Source organism: Vicugna pacos, chromosome 6, assembly GCF_048564905.1.
Source record: "Vicugna pacos chromosome 6, VicPac4, whole genome shotgun sequence".
Lineage (NCBI taxonomy): Eukaryota > Metazoa > Chordata > Mammalia > Artiodactyla > Camelidae > Vicugna > Vicugna pacos.
The window spans coordinates 51,096,093-51,119,965 of record NC_132992.1 but is presented as its reverse complement, the minus strand read 5'-3'; the positions used below and the strand labels follow the sequence as shown (position 1 = coordinate 51,119,965).

The 23,873-nt window shown below is 35.1% G+C and overlaps 1 long non-coding RNA gene across 1 annotated transcript in view; it reads right to left on the bottom strand.

Moving 5' to 3' along the window:
- Positions 1 to 23,609, bottom strand: part of LOC140696915 (uncharacterized) — a 187,593-nt gene extending 163,984 nt beyond the window's left edge. The window contains exon 1 of the long non-coding RNA XR_012073586.1: positions 23,536 to 23,609. This is a non-coding gene — a long non-coding RNA (uncharacterized lncRNA). The remainder of the gene's footprint in view (positions 1 to 23,535) is intronic.
- Positions 23,610 to 23,873: the final 264 nt, after the last annotated feature.

The window sequence follows — 23,873 nt, the reverse complement described above, 5'->3', positions numbered from 1 at the left end:
CAAGATTTTCCAGTGGAATCTTTTAATTCCCAAGCCAGAATTTGTAACCAGTTAAACCGGGTCTAAGCCATCAATCTACACATCTCTAACTCTAAACAAGCTAGCCCGGGGGCCTGTTTTCTAGTTTCAAATTTGAAACAGCACTTTATAAATTACTAGATAGCCCATCTTATCCTTGTCTTGGACAAAATTCTGTATCATGGCACTCTTGACAATAAGCCTGTCCAACTATAAGACAACTCTATCTTACACACGATCAAAATTTACATTCTATTATATATGTCTTTATTTAAACTGGAGCAAATGTATTTTCAATAGGTGAATATCATATTTGTTTGAGACTAAGAAAAGTGATATCTGAGAAATACGAATGAGGAATATATGCCATTCAAGTCAGAAATCTGAAACTTCAAATGGCGCCTGGAACACAATGAAAAAATAATCATGTGACATATTTAGCTAAAAGAGCTCAATGACTCAGTGAAGTAATTAGTTATGTCAGAGGAAATAAGACGCGCTTTATGGGTGATTGGAATTTACTACTGCAACTAGTTGGTATGCTAGTTTTCCCTAACATGGTGTGTAAATAAGCGTAATGTCATTAAAGTACACTTATAGAGCAGAAAGGAAAAAAAAAGAATTAGATGAACATGTACATTTAAATCAGCTCAAATCCTGGATCATTTTATTGTAGTCTGAATAGTGATGTTTGTTGAAAAGCATCCATTTTACATTTTTAATTTAATAATGGAATCCAGCACATGGGCAGTGACATATTTGGAAAGCAGTAGTTGGAAGTAAAAAAACAAGTGTTCAAAGGTACAGCTGATATTCCTTTCTTTATACAGCAGAGGGAATAGGACGGTTCTAAATACTGCTCATCCAAATTAGATTTTTTTTTCAAATTAGATTTTTAAATAGGTAGAAGTATTATTTTTTTAGTCAATTACTTTTTTAAAAACTATGATCCTTGACAATCTTTCCAGCTAATTCACTGTGAAAACTTTTATGAACAGCCCATTTGTTTGAGAGGTCTTTTATATAAAACAGCTTAAATACTCTATGATTCGTGTATTTAAATCTCACTGTACCAGGGGATTATCTTTATTGATTGATTTTTATTTTTAAATACACTCTATGGTTTAAAGTTTCAGTTTTAGTTTCCCTGCAAATTTGAGTGGAAAGGACAGAGAATTCCCATATATTCCCTTTTCCCACACAGGTACAGCTACTGTCAACATCCCACACCAGAAAAGTACATTTGTCACAACTGATAAACCTATATTGACAAAAAACGATCGCTCAATGTCCATATTGTATATCAAGGTTCACCTTTAGCATTATACATTCCCTAGGTTTGGACAAATGCATAAGGATATATATCCGGCATTATAGTGTCAACCCAATAGTTTCACTGCCCCCCAAATCTCCTGTGCTCAGCCTATTCACACCTCCCTTCTCTCAACCCCTGGAAAATACTGATTTTGTTACTGTCTTCATAGTTTTGCCTTTTCCATAATGTAATAGAGTTAGAATCCTACAGTATATATGTAGCCTTTGCAGATTGGCTCCCTTCTCTGAGTAATACACATTTAAGATTCCTCCATTTTTTTTTCACTTCTTAACAGCTCATTTCTTATTAGTGCTGAATGGAATTTTTCCCTTTGAAATACTGAAGAACATTTTGGTTGCTTCCAAGTTTTGTACTTAATAATAAAGCTGTTATAAACATCCATGTACAGGTTTTTGTGTGGACATAAGTTTTCAAATCTTTTGAGTAAAGACCAAGGAGCACAATTGCTAGATCCTATGGTAAGAGTGTGCTTAGTTTTATAAACTGCTAAACTGTCTTGCAAAGTGACTGTACTGTTTTGCATTCCTACCAGCAATAAGACTTCCTGTTGCTCCCCATCCTGGGCAGCATTTGGTGTTGTCAGTGTTTTGGATTTTAGCCATTCTAATAGGTGATGAGTGGTATCTTGTTCTAATTTTTGATTCCCTAATGACATGATGTTTAACATCTTTTCATATTCTTATTTGCTATCTGTATGTTTTCTTTGCTGAGACAACTCTTCAGGTTTTGCCAATTTTTAATGGGGTTGTTTGTTTTCTTACTGTTAAGTTTTAACAGTTCTTTGTGATTTTGGATAATAGTCCTTTATCAGATATGTCTTCTGCAAAATATTTTCTCTGGCAATTCAGTTTGTTTCATTAAGTTTATTTTCCCATGTCTATTTTGTTTGTGGCCATCGTGACTTCTTTTTATCTATACTTTTGCAAGAGGTCTTTTTTTACATTAAAAAAACACATAAAATACATACTTTTTTTGAGGATGTACTATACATTAAAGTTTGACTACATTTGTCTTAGTTTCCATAACCTTCTTGTATGAGTGTATTTTTACAATTACAAGTGTTCTAAACTAGGATTCTAATACATGATTTAGTAAAGAGTAGCATTATAGGGGTCATTTGACTTTCATGGCAGATTTCATGTACATATTTGCTGAACAGCTCTTCATCAAATTTAGTTAAATTTTTTAGGATAAAACAAAAATATTACCGCTCTCATACTTTTAATACTTACAAGCTGTATTTAAATATGGTAGTATAAAGCATAAAGGCAACTCTTTAAGTGACAAAGTTAGTGATTAAATATGATCAAAAATGTAAGCCTAATGTGCTGTGCAAAATATACCCAATGTTAAAATGACACCATACTCTCCTGGATTTTTTTTTAACTCAGTTTTGTTTTAGTACTTCTGAAAATTCCTCCTATTGTCCTCAATCTCTTAAAATAGAAGTGTCCTGAGGTTTAGTCCTAGGTGCGAATCTATTCCCAAACTGTACTCACTTTCTTGATAAACTAGTTCATTTTCATAATGTGAAATGCCATCTATAGGTCAGTGATTACACCCATTTTTTTTACAGCTCAAACTTCACTCCCATGTTCTGACCCCATAAATTCAATTGCTTTTAAGACATCTCCAATTGGATATTTAGTAGATAATTCAAATCATTTCATATGGAATCGAGTTCCTGATCTTTCTAGCCAAAGCTTCTCCCCTGGCAGCATTCATCATCTCATTTGACAGTATCTTCATTCTTTCAGTATACAGGCCAAAAAAATTTGAGTTCTCCTTAATTCCTCTTTTCCTCTCACATCTCATATCCAGTCTGGAAATTCTACTTGCTTTGGTCTAAACATACTCCATGTAGCATGTAACTATTTTTCATCACCTCTGTTGTGACCTTTCCTTCTTTGCACCTTATCTTTATCCTTACTTTCCTGGATTACTGAAATAGTCTTCCTACAACTTCTCCTGTTTTTGCCCTTCCCTTGATAGTTTCCATGAAACACAACACCTAGAGTGATCACTTTCAAATGAAACTCCATTTATCTCACTCAAATTTGCTGAAAATATGCAATATTTTCACTTGGTATAAAAGACAAATTTCTAGTAATGGCCCCCAGTTACTCTCTAACCTTGTATTTTACTCCTCTCCCTCTTAAGCACTCTGCTTTGCACAAAGCAGCATCATGTGGTCCTTCCCTTTAACACACCAGGAACACTCCACCGTAGAGGAGTCTGCACTGACTGTTTCCTTTGACTAGATTCTTCTTCACTCAGTTACCTGTGTGTCTACCTTTTTAACTTTCTTTAAGTCTTAGTTCAAATGCTGTTTTTCCAATAAGGTTTATCCTGATCACCCTGTTGAAAGTTGCAATCTACTCCCTCTCCAGCATTCCCAAATGCCCTCTACCCTTCTTTACTCTTTCCTTTGTCTGCAGCGTTTATTGATGTAATATATTTACCTTAATAATTCCTTTTTTGTACTATTCTCATTTATTAATGTCTGCCTCCTTCCACTGGAGTGAAAATTCTACAAGGACAGGAATGTTTCTGTTTTTTGTTCACTATTCTATCCTAGAGAACTAGATGAGTACCTGGATGTGTTGGTTATTTAAAAAATATTTGCTGAATTAATATAGAAAGTTTAAAAGTAATTGTGTCTTTGTCTGTGGATCAGAATTGCAGATCCAAATGTAAATTTCTTTAAATTGTATTTTGTTATTGTATCTCCATACAAAAACACTGAAATTATTTTGACTGTGCAATGAACTAATTACCTGATGGTAATGAACCACTCAGTAAACACTCCCTTGACTCACAGCTGGTTGGTTCTGTGTATAGCAGAGTCTGTGCTGATTGAATAAAGTAGGAAATATGCATGACATAAAAAGATAGTCAAATGGAATCAAGTTAGCTGATAGCTAAGGCATTAATCTCTACAGAACACACTTTGACATACATCATGGCAATATGCTTTTGAATCCATCTTCTAGAGTAAAGAAAACAAAAGCAAAAATAAAGTAAAATTACCTAATTAAACTTAAAAGGTTTTGCACAGCAAAGGAAACCATAAACAAAATGAAAAGACAACCTATGAACTGGGAGAAAATATTTGCAATTGATATCACCAATAAGGTATTAATATCCAATATATATAAACAGCTCATACAACTCAATATCAAAAAAGTAAATAATTTGATTTAAAAACCAGGCAAAGAACTAAATAGACATTTTTCCAAAGAAGACCTGCAGATGCTAACAGTCACATAAAAAGATGTTCAACATCCCTAATTATCAGGAAATACAAATCAAAATCACAATAAGATATCACCTCACACCTGTTAGAATGGCTGTCACCAAAAAGGGCACAAGCAACAAATGTTGACGAGGATGTGGAGAAAAGGGAACCCTCATACGTTGTTGTTGGGAATCTAAATTGGTACAGTCACTGTGGAAAACAGTATGGAGGTTTCTCACAAAACTAAAAATAGAACTAATATATAACCCAGCAATTTCACTTCTGGCTATATATATATGAAAAAAACCCCAAAAACACTAATTTAAAAAAATACATACACCCCAATGTTCATAGCAGCATTATTTACAATTGCCAAGATACAGAAGCAACATAAGTATGCATCAATAGATGAATGGATAAAGAAGATGTGGAACACACACACACACACACACACACACACACACATACACACACACAATTGAATACTACTCACCCATAAAAATAATAAAAGAATGCCATTTGTAGCAACATGGGTAGACTTGGAGGGCATTATGCTAAGTGAAATAAGTCAAATATAAGTCAAGAAAAATATTATATGATATCCCTTTTATGTGGAATCTAAAAAATACAAGTTAGTGGATATAATAAAAAAAAGGAGATGCACAGATATAGAGAACAAACTAGTGGTTACCAGTGGGGTGAGGGAAGCAGGGGCTGGCAAGCTACGGGAAGGGAGTAAGAGATAAAAACTTAGGTATAAAAGAAGCTACAAGGATATACTGTACAACGTGGGAAATATGGCCAATATTTTATAATAACCATAAATGGAATATAATCTTTAAAATTATGAATCACTATATTGTATGCCTGTAACATATACTATCGTTCAGCAACTATACTTCAGTAAAATAGAGATTTATCAGGGAGACTGGCATATAGATTTTTGTATCAAGTTTGTTCAAACCATATAAAATCAATCATTAGGATTTTTTTTCTCTTTTTGGAAAGATTTGTTTTACATTGATCTTATATTTTCTTTACATTTTGGGGATCCAGCAGTGAAAATGTGAGGATGTGGAACTAAGTTTATGGCAAAGTTTTTAAGCATAGATTCTATTTATATAAGAGATAGAAGATTTTTTTCAATGAATTTATCAATTTTAGTTAAATTTTAAAATTTATTGGCATTATGTTGGCCATGGTATTATTTTTAGAATCAACAGTGCTTTTTTGTTTAGTCTTGTTGGAAATCGGTGCCTCTGTTAGCCTGAATCCATGGATAAACAAACACTAAGACAGGATTCTATGTTGAAACAAAATGACTTGCTTATCATATTGATAATATTTAATACACAGACTTTTAACAATAATGTACTGACAATAATCTCATTTGAATTTATTTTTAAATCTAAAGCTAGTATTCCTGGAGACATTTTCTTTCCTCCAGTAGTCAAATAAAACACTTATTTCTCGGTCACTCATACTGACTGTACCCTTGCAGATGCCAGCTCCTGCAGAAGAAAATAATACCTCGCTCCTTAACAAACAGCAGGACTTCCTTCTCAGAATGCAGACAATTTATCATAAACACAAACCCTCCAAGACGTCATTAAGAAGAAATCCACCAGGACTCTAATGCATCTATCATGAGTCTATGACTAATGTGGTAACACTCTCTCCTGCTATTTATATTCTAGTCTACTGTATCTTTAGACTGGTTTGGTTTTTCTCACTTTGTATCCAACTTCTGCATTTTCCCCATCCTGGCTAAATCTTTCCTTGTGTCTTTCTGAATTTCTGCTGCAAAAAATTTTTAAATTCCCCTTTTGTCTTTCCCTCTGGATTTCATTTCCATCCATGAGCCTCAAAAATAAGAATGAGCTTTCAGTAACACCGCTTACTTTGTGCTTCCTGAAGTGTAGGCCGTGCATTCTTTCAAATCTCATAATACAACAAGATCATGAGTCTAATGTCATTCCAGTTATACTGATGTCCTTCTCCCTGCTCCATTGAGACGTGTGGTTATACAATTACATTCTCCCCCTTACTTCTGTCATTTACTTAGTTCCCTGTCACTTTACCTCACTATATAAAGACTTCCATTCTGCACTCAAATAGTCTCTTCCTCCCCACCACAATTTTTCTGCCATAATCCTAGATATGTTCCAATTTCTCACTGACAATCTATCCAATTCAAAGCTCTCATCTCCTTGACCATTTTTATTGCCAATGAAGTTAAACCTTTCTTACAGCTTGGCCTCTACCAATATTCAAAACTTGTCACCCACAAAATCACTAATTAAAATATCCCATTCTCTAAAAATGGTTTCTTGTTCTTCAGACTTTTAAGGCATTGCTAAAACTGGTCAAGGCCTTTTTCTCACACAAGAAAGAATCTTAAGTCCTAAAGAAATCCAGTTCTCTGAGAAATTATTCTTGTATAGCTTTCAGGTCTTTTTCTTCAGGCCTCAGTTCTCACAGCTGGGAATCCTAGTTTATCCTCAGGATAATAGATTCAAGGATTCAGTAAAGCTATCAAAGACTCAATGTCTTCCATCCCTTGAGGCTACCATCCTTGGTGCACCTTCACCCTCGGGCTGGTTCCAAGATGGTGGCAGTTGTTTCAGGCATTGCATCCTGACACAAAAGGAGGAAAAAGAGCCTCTTCACCTACACTCTCTGTAAGGAATTCATATCATTTTTTTAGAGTATTTCAATAAGTTACTAATAAGTTTTGACCTATGTAATGTTGTCTTCTCCATACCAATAATTGTACATGGAACAACTGGATTAAGTATGCAAACATTTCCATATAACTCACTTGCCTTAAGTGTCTTCTCATCACAACTTCCAAATTCTTTAAAGGTCTAAAGAGATCTTCAAAATATGCTCCCTAGCAAACACCCTAGTCTCATCATGAAACAATCTTTCTCTTGCTTACCAGACTCACAAGCCTTTTTTGTTTGTTTCCTTATTAGCAGACAAAATTCTTCCTATTTCATTGCCTTCTAATATGCTAGATTTTATTGCTGAAATATTCTTTTCTCTTGCCCCATGGTATTTTTTTTTTAACTGGCAACTTTTTCATGTCAATTTTTAGGAAATTACTCCATCATAGGTCAAGTATCTTTCAGGCTCTCATAATACACCCAGCCTTCCCTTTGAGACACATCACAAGTCTAAGTGAATAATTATCTGCATAATTCCTACCCTTAAAAATGTCTATCTCTCCCCATAAATTCTAAGCTTCTTGAGGGCAAATGTCATCTATTTTGTTCTTCTGTGTTTTCAGAAAATAGAAGTATATGACACGTAGTAAAACACAGAGACACATACAAACACACATGTATGTTGAAAATAAAGGTAAAATAGTTAATTTACATTTTCTATAATAATAAAAAGATAATTTCTATTTCTGCCATACGCATTTTATGTTTACCACACACACTTTCCACTTTTGCAAAAGATAATTTGGCTCCTATTTCACACACAAATGAATGGGCAATAGGCAAGATTATTTGTCTTTATATCTCTTCTTTATTAGTCTCCCTTTGGGGTTAGAAATCATATTTTTTATAACACCAAGTAAAAATACTGTGTAATTTTCTCCAGCTGCATTTAGCATTCAAAAGTAGAAATGATGAAACTTGACTCCATCAGGGAAAAGTTTTCTTTGGTGAAATAGTGGAAGACCAGAGAGTTAAGGAGAATAGATTATTGGTGAAACAGCCTTTGGCTTGGTGGAAGTCAGAGAATAAAAACAATTTATTAGTAGAGTGTAGAGGACAGTGTACATATATAACTGGAATGAGGGTGAGACTGACAGACATAATGAAGTGGCCAGAGAGAATAGTTTTACAAATGGATTTTAGGGATGGAAAAATTCTGGATAATGATAGGATCTATTATTCTACCATAGATGTGTAGGCTAAAGAGGAGAGAAGTTAATTGGCCAAGTGGTTAAAATACAAAATTTATTTATAATGTTAATAAAATTATATTAAACATAATATATAAATACATATTGAATATATATAATTGAAAGGTGTGTGTTTGTGTGTGTGTCTGTGTGTGTGTGAGAGAGAGAGAGACAGACAGACAGAGAAGGACTTAGAACATGGAAAAAATGCCTATTTTTAAGATAACACTGGAAATTGACCAATTTGACTATTCAGGGGTATTGGAAATTTATAGTTAGGACAGTATTTTCTTCTATAATTACTAAAGGTTTCATTGTATGTAGAAAGCAAATCTCTCTAGAAACTTCTCTTTTACTGTTATAAAACAAGGAAAATATCTTTTGGGGGTTATAGGAATTTGCAGCTGAGACGCCTATCTTAATGTTCCAACACTCTCCCTCTACAATAACATATTTTTCTAGAACTCACCGAGAGAGAAAGTTGGTTCCTTTGTGTTGATAGTGTTTTCTTTTTCCTAATTGTCATGGTATTGACCCTGTTGTGTAATGTGAGCTGTCACCACATCAGAAGAGGAAATTGGAAGGACATTTTGTATATAAAGACATCAGTATGAGAAAGTATGAGTTACATTCTACAGTTAAACCAATATTGTGTGGTTAGAAATACCTGTCTGGTAACAAATAGATTTCATTTAATTACCATGTGTCACGAATACCTTGTTGTGCTCATGGAAAGGGGTTTAACTGTTGTGAGAAAGCTCTTTGGATCTAGAAAACCAGATTGTCTGGGTTCAAATCCTGTTTCTGCTACTTAATAGCTACATAAACTGGTAACCATTTACAACCTTTGAATGACTGACTGAATTTCCCCTTTTGTAAAAGAGTGATGGCAATTCTAACATGTTCGTATTGTTGCTGAGCCTAAATGAGGTGAAACATACAGAGCATCCCAGGCGGTGTCTTGCATATGTTGACGTTCTATAAATATCAGCTCTTGTCTTTGTTGTAATTGTATACAGGAAAAAATCAAGATCTCTCGTTGGCATTTTTCAGTGACATGGAGGGTGTCTGTATACAGACTATAGAGGCTACAGAATCTAGAAAGTTGTGTAGCCTATTTTCAGCTGGATTTCTTCAGTTACGTAAGGAGCCGACATAGATGACTTCTTTCAGCTCTAAGATTCTATTATTCCATCATTAAGCATTTATCTACAGTCAAAATAAAGTTGTGATATTAGGCAAATTATTGGTTTATTATTCAATACTTGAATATACTGATTCAAAAAAACTAGAGCAAATAAGCAAAATACTTACAGACACATACGTCTTTTTCAGAATCATGTGAATAACCACTTCAATGATCACTTTTATTTTTTTAATAGGAATAATAAATGTCATAGTATTATATTAAGTTGTAAAACTTAGAGGAGAAAATACAGAGTTTATTAATGCATTTATCAGACATAAGAACACCTGGCTTTTATGACTTGCATGTGAAGCAAGTCCTGAGGCATGTTTTACGTTGGCCCAAATCTTTCATCATCAATTGAGGTGAAGTAGGTTAATAGTTTCCCAGTATTATTCTGAATTCCTTCTCTCCAAGCTATGTACTAGCAACCTTAATAAATTTCATTCCCTTTTTATGTACAATATTTAAGCATTCACTTCCAATTCATCTGTAAGATGAGTGTTATTGCCCTTAAGCTATGCCTCTGGCTCAATCTTTCAATGTTTTTTAGAATACAATTTTGAAAATATTTTTACTTCCCTGGGAAGTATCTTAGGTATTGCTTTATTAAAAATCAATGAGGAAAAAATATATATGTATATATTCACACATACATATATAATTTTAAAAGCACATTGCAGCTTAAAATTACTAATAAACTTATATAAGGGAATTTCATAGATATATTTTAAGAATAAATTACCACTGTATAACACAATGAAATGAATTAATTATATGTAAATTTAGTCTATCTTTTATATGGTAAACCAGTTTTTCAGTTCCCCTAGAGCAGAGCTTCCCAAACTTTTATACCTTATGGCACTCAGAAAAAAATTACTAAGATTTTTAATCCTGGATTGAACTGCAAGAGTTGTCTAAATGTGATTGGATGTTAAAATTTATTTCATTTTGAGTATATTATATAATTTTAAGGAAATGAAATATAAAGATTACTATTGGAATAGATAAGTTTGTGCCACAAGCGTAAACATAAATCTTTTAGATCTGGCTTTATGTTTAAAATGGCTATATTGAATGCTTACCCAAATATTTAAGTGATTATATATTCGGATTCTTATTGGTAACCATCTGCAAGAAACTCTGCATATGTAGATGATAAATTATAAGCCAACTTTTATCACCATCCAAAACTATGTGAGGAAGAGTTGTATTTTAAAAATCCGTATTTCTTCTTGCTCTTCAGTTAGAAAAGAAATGCTAAATATTGATGGCATGATTTGATTTTGAATGCAATTGAAGCATTTCATATCAAATATTTTAAAATAATAATGGTGCCCAAATTTAAGGAATTGACATGTATTTGCAGAGTAAAAATCCTAAGTACCTGCCTGCTCCCTTTCTCTCTGATCTGCCCACAATCCCACTGGCAATCAGCTGTACAGTTCACCATGCTTTTCATATTTTAGGACCTGGAATACCCTTTCTTGCAGCAGCACAGACTCCTTGCTACTAGGAACCAGGGAGCATCTGCAGCTGCTTAATGAGGTAGGTGTCCAGTGCATGGAACTTCCTTGGCCATGCATCAAAGCTGTCGGTACTGGCTTTTGGCTTTTTGTATTTGCTGTCTACAGGTAATGTGTGTGGCAAGTTCTGTTTGAGCTTCCTTATGTGAAGCTCCAGATGAAGCTAGAAGAAACTGGCTGAGGTCTCTGGTGATCCCTGAAGAGAGGTAACCCTGTAACATATTTATGGCTTCTTAGTGGGAAAGCTCTAATTCACTGTATAGATACTAATCTAACTCACACCCATAAGTCAATCACAGAAAAGAATAAAACTTCTATGAAATAAATGATGATTTTAGTTACACTTTATCAGTAGAACATATGCTTTCCAAACTGTTTTTTTGTTTTGTTTTTGTCAATTAGAATAGAATATTCTTAGAGGAGAAAACTTTCTACCAATCTTCAACATTCACCAGGTATTTGAGTCTTTATATAATGCATGCTAGGCCCTTTGCTAGTCACTGAAGATAAAATGGGTAACAGAAAGAATCATGATAGCAATGCATTTACAAAGTGTTTTCTAACTGATTTATCATATGAGACCACTAGAATATCATAAAGCTAACAGTTGCATAAGAAATAAACTTACTCTCATTGGCTGGCAGTAGGACCAACTAAATTAAATAGCCCAGAGACAACTGGACAAGCTAATATTTGACATTACATTCATCACAGCACAAATATTTTCTGTATCAAGCACAAACACTATTTATTTTATTTGGTTAAAACTTTGTATGAGGGGATAAAATACTGCAAGGCAATCACCCAGGATTAATATCAGACTCCACAGGGGATCACCTCAACCAGTCAGGATGGCCATCATCGAAAAGTTTACAAATAAATGCTGGAGAAGATACGGAAAAAAAGGAGCCTTCCTACACTGTTGGTGTGAATGTAAACTGATGCAGCCACTATAGAGAACAGTATGGAGTTTCCTTCAAACAACTGAAAATAGAGTTACCTTATGATCCCTACTCTGGGGCATATATCCAGAGAAAACTCTAATTTGAAAAGGTACACGCACCCCAATGTTCACAGCAGCACTGTTTACAATAGTTAAGACATGGAAACAACCTAAACCTATTATTCAGCCATAAAAAAGAGTGAAATAATGCCATTTTCAGCAACATGGATGTACCTAGAGATGATTATACTAAGGTAAGTAAGCCGGGCAGAGAAAGATAAATACCATACAATATTATTTATTATATAATATATATAATATAATATAAATATATATATAATAATAATATAAATGCACTTATTTACAAAACAAAAACAGACTCACAGACAGAAAAGAAACCTATGACTACCAAAGGGGAAAGGAGGGGAGGGATAAATAAGGAGTTTAGGATTAGCAGATACATACTACTATGCATAAAATAGATAAACAACAAGGTCCTACTGTATAGTACAGGGAACTATATTCAATATCTTGTAATAAACTATGATGGAAAATAATCTTAAAAAGAATATATATAATATATAATATATATTTTATAGATATATATTATATATGAATATAAAATATATTCATATATAATATATATATATACCTGAATCACTTTGCTGCACACCAGAAACTAACACCACATTGTAAATCAACTATACTTCAATTAAATATATATGTGTATGTGTGTGTGTGTGTGTATATATATATATATATATATATATATATATATATATATATGTATATAGATCAGACTCCACAAGTTAAAAAGCAAGGGTTCCAGTGAGACTGTCCCCATTCTAATGCTAGATGCAAATTCAGGGGTTTTCAGGCTACCTGCACTTCTAACCAACTGGCTACAAATCCTGGAGGTTCCCACAACCCACTCAGGTTCTATAATTCACTAGAACAACTCCAGAACCTAGGAAAATGCTTTAGGTATTATTACAGTTTTATTTTAAAGAATATAAATCAGGACCAGCCAAAATGAAGAGACACAAAAGAGCAGGTTTTGAAGGGTCCTGAGCACATAGCTTCTGTGCTTCTTCCCTGTGCAATCAGGGCATATTACCCTCTGGACACACTGTTGTCTCCACCCTCAGGAAGCTCCACCAAACTTCAGTGTCTAGAGATTTAACTGAGGTTTCTTATCCCAGATATTATTGATTGGATCATTGACTACCTGTTGGAACTCATCTGTAGCCTATAGTCTCCCTCCCCAGAGCTTGGGAGGTTACCCTGGTATCATACAACTCAAAGCCCAAACCTTCTAATCACATGGTTGGTCTTCGTGGCATGACCATCCCCAATTCTGAGTCATCTCTGGCATAAATATCAAAAGGCACTAAGAGTCACCTCCAAGTAAACCATCAGGGCCCACCATGAATAACAAAGGTACTCCTATCACTCAGGAAAATCCAAGGGTTTGAGTTTCTCTCCCAGGTACCCAGGACAAAGATCAGACAAATTCTTTATTATATTATGTGAACTTTAGGTGTATGGAATCAGAGCAAAACCACTTCCTTCCAGTCACAACTCCAATACCAACATATTCACCCATCCTGTGTAAAAGAGCTTTTGGGGAGAAACAGATTAGAAAAGTAGAAACCTTAGTAACATAAAACAATGAAAATTGTAGCATAATTGTAGAATAACTCAATAAAATTTCATCATGGGTTAAAAAAAAAAAAAAGAGCTTTTGGGCCTGCAGAGTAGCATGTACCACTTGGTACAGATAGAGAATTGCTATGTTTCCTCCTGTGGGCCAGACAAGAGCACAGGGGGTGCCATAAAGGGGCTGGGGGATGTGTGTCAGGAGGCTGATGATTAGGAGCAGAATATGATGGGTTCCAAGAACAACTGAGCCCTGCAAAATTCCCCAAGCTAAATAAGTTGGTTCAGCCTACTTCAGCCCAGAGGAGACTATGGAAGCAGAAAGGTTTCCTTCTGGTGCCTTGGTAGGAACCTGACAACCTGATTTTATTGGTTTGCTCCAATAGGATAACACATCTGGGACACAGCTGAAACTGGAATCATCACATTACTATGTTTTCAATATTCTCCAGGAAACATAAATCTGTCTCCTTTAAGCATAAATATAGTACTTAAATATGCTATGATAAGAATCAGTACACCTGCATGTTCCAGGGCTGAAGTGGTGATCCCACTTGCTCCAATTCTCTAACAGAACATGACATATCTTCTGAAAGATCATCATGATAAGAAAGGGAATGATCCAGGGATTTCCACTTGAGTTTTCCTATCCTGATGGCCCTCACTCCACAGTTCAGAGGGGCAGGGTAAGGACTCTGCCGTTTATTATAAACCTATATGTACTATGCCTGTTATTGAGATAATAACTTTGTAACAGGATCAACAGCATCAGTGCATAGTCTCATCCATGCAACTGGAACCAATGTGAGACAGGCTTGGACCAAAACTATACATTACTTATTTCCATAAGCCTCCTCTCTGATAAGTATATCACTGTGACATTCAGAATCTCTCTAATCACCCCTTGGATTTCACATTTCTATTACATCAGTGCACAATTACCACCACTCCCTCTGAAGCTGAGTAAAAGGAACATTTACAGAATGCAAGTATGACGTTACTAAGGCCACATCTCAAGTGTAATGGGCCGCCCCTTCACTCAAAGGGATCTTGCTGTCTTAAAAGCTGATTGTTTCCTAAACTGCATCCTTTGTCCAAATTGAGATCCATAAATCAAATGCAGTGACAGCATCTTCCATTTTTATTCTCAGCCTATAGAGAATGAGAACCCTTTCCCTTGTCTTTGAAGATCCTTTCGAGGATGCTTGTACTCCCTTCTCCAGTGTATTTCTCAAGGGTCTGGTAAAGAAATTTTCTCTAAGTTTTCCAGAGAACATAGTCAAGTGGCGGATAAGAGGATACTCCTGATAAATCCAGTGTAACATTCCCATGAACATACTTTAGCAAATCCATTCTTCAACCGGCACTTTATAAACACTCACATCATGGTAGCACAAATAGAAAATGACAATATTGTTTGTTAACCTGGCCTCTGGCCACCTCAAGGTCCACTTTCACTCCCATCCTATGATCTGAGAGCACTGATATCTTTCTATATCTGGAATCTAATAGGAGCAGATTTGTTTTCTACACTAAAATAAAAACAAATAATTTTATAATCTCAAATCCATTCATCACTGACCACTGTAAGTCTAGATTTGCCCAATCAACACAAAAAATAATGAGACCCATTCTTACCACCTAGGTTAACCTACAGTCTTGGGTAAGTGCACCCATATTAACAAATTCAGTCTCACCTAGGACTTGTTCAATCTTCTTTTGTCTATTAAATTCAAAATCCATTTTTTGTACAAATCATTTGCGTTCAGTGATTTAGTTATCAAAATCTCAAATTTCCTCCTCTGGAGTGAGTATTCCTTGTAGTTTGTCCCTTGGGCATGCAAGTATCTGACTCAAGTTATGGATGTAGAGGTAATGGTGGGTGGTAGTGGTAGAGCATAAAAGAAGTTGATATCTTCTTGCAAGATTACTCATGTTACATGGTCTTTTACCAAGATAAGACTAGCATCTTCAGACAGGTGAGGAAGGGCCAATTCTGTTACCAGTGGGGTCTCAGGGACATCTGGGAATGCGGGGAAACTGCAGTTGTCTCAGTTCTTCCAAGTGGGTTCCAATGTTTTTTATTCATTTCCCTTTCCCCCCCTTTTTCTGCATAAGGAAACAGAAGATGAAAATTAAACTTCATTCATGCACTATTCTAATTTTTGTTCCAGTGCCTCTGAAACAAGTGATGACTTTCATTCAGGATAATAAAAGATGCTCCATCATTCTGTGATCCCAGTAAGCTAAGGAACCCTGAACCTAGTTATTTCCTCATATAACTTGTCCAGTGCAGGTAGTAGTACAAATACTCCCACCATGGACAGTTTCAATCCACTGACATGACAAAGTAGAGAAGAAATATGTACAATAGCCTTGATTAGCTGATGTGAGATGGCTTCACCACACAACTAAAGGATTCCCAAAACCATGCCGTTCTTCTGGCAAGACAGGAGAGTCATGATCAAGAACTTGAGAATCAGCAAGGTACTGCCAAAGCTGCAAACTCCACAAACTTAGTGTGCCTACCATGAAACATGCCAGCAAAATGGATGTCTTGCCCATAATTTATCTCCCAAATCAGAGCTCTAGCTATGAATGAGACAGGAAAACGTAGTGCTCGCTCTTCAACCTGTTCATTATAATAAATTACGCTTGAACTGAGTAAGAATTACTGTGGAGCTAACCAATATAAATTATAGATTGCATCCATTAACAGAGGCTTAGACTATTTTACATAGGTATTGTACAGTGAAGAAAAGAAATACATAATTGTATGTATGTGCATGGGTATATGATTGTGTTAAAAAGCATTAAAGAATATACTCTGAGTTGTTGACTCAGGTTATTTGGCTTGAAGGGGAATCAAGAAGGAAGAAGCAGGGAAGTCATTTTTTAAAATTAAAAAAAAAATGAAATTAATCAATATATGCACTACTATATATACACCTGTTTATGTGCAAAAGGAAGTAGAAAATATTGAGTTGCATCCTATCTACTAACTTGTAAGTATATCCATGAAAAACATGCTAAGATAAAAAGTAGTAATCAGTAAGATTTGTAGTATAATTCAATTTTGGAAAAAAATTCACAAACAAACCTCCCATATAAGTATTTATGGCTTGAGTATGTTTGTATGAGCAAAAGGAAAGACCTTGAAGGATATAACCTAAGCCATTATTGTTAGCTGAATTGTGTTCTATTTTTTACTACAATAATGTATTAATTTTATAGTTAAAAAATTTTAAATATAGATAATTTGAAATCCAAAAGTCTCTTCTGGGATTCAGTCTCCATGATTGGTTGAGCCACATAAATGAAACGAAGTGAAAATTAATATTGCTTGAGTATTTTGCAAGTAAAGTTTCAATAGTATATACAGTTTTCCAAGAATGAATCTTATTTGAGCCACCAGATAAGAAGAACAAATTGTAAATAATAAGGAGCAAATAGAATAAATCGCATAGGGAGATCTTTGATTAGGTAGTGAATGTACATTCTCAGGGAAAGCGAGGTCAACACCTTCTATTTATGCACATGAAATACGTCCAGCAAATGACACAACTAGAAAAGAACCAAAATCGTTTTGCAGGAAAGAACAGTGATATGGGCAATCTTTAACTCACAGTTTATTGTATTATATTGCATCTTAACTCTATTCAACGTCATGTTTAGTGATGGGAATGTTTTACTCTGGACTAGTTTGAGATTTTTGAATAAAGGAATAAGTGAAATGATTGCCACTAAAATATATCAGATCCTCTTTACCATTATTTAGAAAGATGCAATTGTAACAGGGAAGTCCATTGTATTCTTATCTGCCTTTCCTGGCACAGTCTGGACAAGATGTCAACTTCACACGTCTCCTTCTTCTCACCTCTTTAGGGAGCTGTTTGAAGTTTAAAGCCTTAGATACGCTGAGGAATCTAGAGCATACTATACTAAATACGCCATCTCAGCAGGAAAACTAGTGTGTTCTTTGGATATGGGAGCTGCCCTCACTTCTGTGGCATTCTCTTAAGGATTTCTATAATACCAGACTCAGAAGGTAAAAGGTAAGCCCGTTTTATAAGATATGTTTGGGGTTCTTTTGCTTTCAGAATAGCAGGCCATATGGCATTCTCTGGCTTGATTTTAAAATCATTAACAATACACACATCCTTTGTTTCATTTCATTATTCTTTTTGCATAATTTTAATTTGACGCTGCCGTATTAGGAATGTCATATCTGTGATATCTCAAAATTTTTGAGGTATATACATACTAACCAAAAAAACTGGCAGTGTCATAATGATAAACAGAAGCACTGTAATGGATTGTGTTCAGAAATAATAAAGACAGGTGCATGTCTTACAAATTGTGGGGAAATACATATACACGCTATAGCTTATTATTTTCCAGCAAATAAGGGAAATCACACAATCATAATAGAAAACTTCTATTTTCTATAGAAAACTTTCTATTTCATAATAGAAAACTTCTATTATTAAAACTTCTAAATACTTCTCCAGGTATTTCAAGGCAGAAACCAAAAGGTCATCTGTTCCAGCTCAGGATTTCTCAAGTTGGCAGTCATACTTTTCAGGTGGGAAATAGCTGTTTAGGTAAGTCAAACTTGGGCTGTGAGGCAAAAATAAATTATGAGGTTTTTTTTTAATGAAATGTGATTAACTCTTGAATTCCTTCATTTCCTTCTAGTGTTTTGGAGTCTTGTCTGCTTAAAGTACATTTAAAATATATGTATATGTGTATATATATGTGTGTGTATATAAATATGTGTAGATATAGATATAGGTATATAGATATATAGGTTTGGAGTCTTTCTTGTGTCTCTAACCTAATTTGAATACATAGATGACAGACAGACAAAGAGACAGACAACTTGGGATTCTTTCACTCTCATACGTATTAGCAAATTAGCCACATATAAATAAAAGGTCAGCCCATAACAGATGCATTAAGAAAAACAAGAGCAATTTAAAGTAAGGAAGTACTTTCCTCTAAGAATAGAAATTGCCCTCAATGTATGTCTGATTTGTGAGGTTTGAGGGGCCTCTTTTTTGGAGACTATAAATAATAGTTTGAATTGTCTCCTGTCAGATGGAGTCCCTGCCTTGACAGAAAAGATGGACCAAATAACCTTCAAACCCAACATCTGCAACAAATTCTGTGATTATAATTTCTATTCAAATTAAGTTACCATAATTCAAAATCTATTATTATAAGCCCACAGGGCTGAAAGTTATGTGGGAAATGGATACATCCTATTGTACAGAGAAACGCAGTATTAGACCCCAAAGAAGTAGACTTCAATCCTACCTTTAGATCATTAGTTTTTCCTCCACCAGGATTCTATGCACTTAGGCAAGCTTCTTAAGTATTCTGAAGCTTATTCTAACATACACACACACACACACACACACACACACACAAGAAGTGTACACATGAATATATGAATTCTAGTTTAGTCTAGGCAAAGTCGAGGTTTCATTGTTTGGAGGACAAGAAAACTCCAAGTTCAGTAGGAGGAATAAATCAATTAGCCAGGATAAATTGCCGAAGTGATAAAAAGTATAGAAAATAAGAGGATGTGGAGAAAGGGTTCCCACCTATTACCTAATCAGGATATACAACATTTACATGGTATTCATCCACTCTTGTTCCCATCCTAGTGTTAGTCTTGGATCTCTAACTGAATATACTTAATTCTCACTGGCAATCCTTCTGATAAATTTCCCTAGTCTTGGTTGAATGAAACTCATCCCATATGACATTCTTCAGGAAGGCTCCAGGAAAATAGCATTCTCTGAGCTCTTGTACATCACTTTTCCTTTGGTCTGAGGTGGAAGCCCAGCCTCACATACATCGGTGTACTTTTTATTTTAGCCACGTGTACAATGGACAGTTGCACACACACTCAGACTCTCACCTTGCATGAGAATTTGGTCCCAAAGTGCAGACCATGAATATATTTTCATCTTCTTCCCCATACTTTCCTTGATGTTGCAGTCAGCGTACAAGTACAACCAGAAGGCAAAAGAAGTAATACTCCTCCAGCTAAAGCTCAACCAGAGGGAGCAATGGATAAATATTTCAGCCTCCTCTCCCCAGAATACCAATGGGAGGTATTCCAAACACCCCTCAGGAAGTGTGATGAATTCAGTCCCCACTGCTCTTGGAAGTACCTCAATTATGCACTCTTAGGCTTTAACTACTTCCCTAATTATTCTCCCAACTCCCTCCCTCCAACTTTATGGAGTCACTTCCCAGATGATTAAAACTGCACTTAAATGCTTATCTCAGGTTCTTTTTTGGGAAAAACTCAAGCTAAGAAAGTTGGTACAAGAAACTATTCTAGAAAGCACATTCTATGATGAGGTTCTAGAAATGTACCACTCACCAGTCACGTGACAATAAGCACTGCCTTGTTGATGTTGATAATCCCTAGCGTGTTAGTAAAGGGGTCTAAAGCCTTAAGGTGATGAAGACAGTAAGTTGCTTTTTTAATTTGAGACCAAAGAATTAACTACCTACTCTATATATCAGAAGGTCTCAAGAGGACATTTGCTTCATCAAATCGATAATGACTTAATTAATGTGGTAGCACATTTGAGAAGCTCTGTGGTGGCTGTGGGGTGTCTCATAGACATAATCTTGCAGGTAACAGAATCCTCATTTTGGTTCCCTGAACTATAGAAAAACTATTAGGAACAGTCAAATGGAAATGGCTTAAACTGGTCTCTCCCCCTTCAAAAGAAGCTATACTACATGGGGGTGGTGTTGCAAAGATTAGAGCTACATTCAGTAGCTTGGATAGAGAGTGGCAGTTTCCAGGACATCTCTGTTCACTTTACCTGCATGACCTCTGCAAAAACAGATGTGTCTTAATGGCCTGAAAGAGACTAGTATGATATGAATTAAATGGCAGCTCCAAGAGTGGATATTGCACTGGTGGTAGTTTCTTTACTGAAATAGATAGACACAACTTCTGGCTCTTTTAATGTGGTTATTGACTGGAGAAATTACCCCAACCTGATCCCAGTGAGAGTCGTCCATATAATGGCCAAGAGAACTTGTTAAGTAGCTTGAATGAAGAGTGGGGCCTCATCTATTTACAGCATTAGTGAAAGCAAAAAGGAAAATTTCTACATGTGATGTATTTTGGCTACATGAAACCAATTTTGGACATTCCACCAAGAAGGAAGAATTTTGGAACACACAAATATTTACAGCATCTCTCTGTTTCATTGCCGAGGTTCAATAAATAGTTTGAATTCTCAATGAATGTAAATGAAAAAATAAAATCAAAAATACAAATTAAAGTTATGAAAAGTATGACATCATAAATACTTAAAGAAAAACAGAACTAACCAACTACCGTTGTTGAATAAGAAGCAGCCTGCCTTTCAGCATCTATTAAAATCTCATGCTATAATGAAAACCCATACAGCCCAGAGAAAGTTGTAACACACAGTATAAGTTAAGAAATTTGTCTCCATGTTGAACACGGAGACTTCTGTTTAACAAACCACCATCATTCATTAAACAATGAAATACATCGCACGACATGGGTAAGGCAGTGTTATTCATGAAGGATTCCCAAACCACGTGAACTGTCATTTTGCACATAAACTTGTTAGTAAGGAAGTCCATTTACATTATCGGCTTGACTAAATTAGGCTAGACGCTTGGAGAGTAAGATTGGGACACATCCAGAATCGTAAGATAATCTTCTGAGCTTCAAACAAAAAATAACAACTGTTTGCCAAAGAGTAACATCTGGGGTGTCTCATAGCACAATCCCCACAGCAGTGAAAATGGGTACAACGTCCAATTTTCATCTGTTATAAGTGCTAATTCTGAAAATGCATGTGGCCTCATTTGCTACTTCAAATAAAAGTACCAGAGCATCTGTTCAGGTAAATCCGATATCCAAGGGAGTTAACTGTGCTCTTTAGAGCCAGATTTTATGTTCTTTAAATAAATATGATTTCTGCTTCAGAAAGGATTTTATCAACAAGATTTGAAGATTTGGCTCTGCTGAGAAATTCCTCATAAGAATTATATCCTATAAGATCATTCAATACTGACAACATAAGGAAGACCTGTTCAAAGTGATGTTCTGATTTATCTATAAATAACTGTGTTTCTATAACATTTTTCCACACGAATGAAGACAATATGGGTAGCTTCAGCTGTCTTCCCTAGTTCCTAATTGCTTGTTCTTTTTGTTCTTTCCTTAGGCATGAATGAGTTTCAGGTCCCTCCTTTACTCTAACCATACTTACTTTGACCCCTCTTTCCCAACAGACAACAACAGAAACTAAATCTCAAGATTAATAAAATATATTGATGCTATTTAATTAATAATTAAGCATTTTTTTACATTGGCTTGTTTTTGTCATCATAAATTATGTCATAGTACTGTGATTAAAACCATCCTTCAATAGTTCAGCCTCTCAATTACTGGACCTCCTCACTCACCACCAATGGTCTTGTCTCTACCCCATCTTAACTACCATTCACCAGATCATGTCACTACTGTATCATTTTGGTCTCCAAGGTGCTTCCTAGGACTCTTCAAAAATAATTTTGATTATAACTCATCTCATAGTCTATAGTTTTGTCAGAAAAAGCCTCCATCATGTTTGGAAATGTATCAACCATTATTTCAGTTTTTTGTCTGTCCAACCCCTTCCCACTGAAAGTCTACAGTTGCATGTATAGCAGTTTGCTTGAAACTGACCTACAAGTTACTGATGCTCTTTTCATTTAATTTTTTTCTCTCGGTATCTTATTTTGAATAGTTTCTACTGTTATACCTCACAGTCCCTGATATCTTTATCTATAATATCTGATATGGCATCTATCCTATCCAGAATTTTTTCATCTCAGACATAGTTTCCACATTTAGAAGTTTGGTTTTGATCATTTAAAAATATCTTCTACATCTCTACTTTTTACTGTAATGTTGATAACTATTTTAACGACTTTTTGATAATTCAGACGTCTGTGTCAGTTCTGTGTCTTGATTGACTTTTCTCCTCCTGTTGAGCCTCTTTTCCTGCATTTCTGCCTGCCTGATAATCTTTGGTGGATTACTGACATTGTGAATTTTGCTTTGTTCCATGCTGGATAATTTTTAACTCCTAAAATTTCTCTTGAACTTTGTTCTAAGGTGTGGTGAAGTTACTTGGAAATGTTTAGTTCTTTTGGACCTTTTTCAATGATGTGTTAAGTGGGTCCAGAGCAGTGCCCACTCTAGGGTTTATTGTTCCTACTTCTGATTCAAGACTTTGCTGGATATTCTGTCTGAAGTTCCACGAATTAATCAATTTTTCCAGTTTATCTGGTAAGAAAAGACACTGTTCACAGCCTTGTTTGAACACCAAGTACTATTCTCTTCTTTTTTTTTATTATTACATGGTTATTTCCTTGACCTCAAGTACTTTCTTCAGATGCATATACTAACCAGTAATTTGCTGAATACTTTAGGTGGACCCTCTGTGAGTCTCCTGGATTCTACCTCTAGGATGCCCTTTCCTCTCTATTACTCTGTTCTGTGAACACCATTTTTCTTGGTCTCTTCAGAAATTCAACTCTGTCTTGTCAACTTAGGGAATGTGGTGGGCTCTAATCCAGCATCCACTCCTTGCACTGTGGCTTGGAAGCTCTTTCAAACCAGTAAGTTGGGCAGGAGGAGGGCTTACCTTATTTGTGTCTCGTCTCCTTTCTCTTCATTGCTTGATGTCCGGTGTTTTGGAAATGACTGTTTCATTTTTCTTGTATTTTCATTTTCATTTATAAATACATTTTCTTTGTATTTATGTTCTGTATTATTGTTCTTGATTTTGTTGCATGCAGAATAAATTCTGCCCCTGTTACTCCATCTTGGCCAAAAAGGAATTTTCTGGTCATACTCTGAGATAGAAAACAAAAGGACACCATGGTTGGCCATTGGCATAGTATTCTTGAATTTAATTAAAATTTTACTATTTGGGTCATTCAACATCTCCTGAGGTAAAATTCTAAGCTATTCTTCACTTTT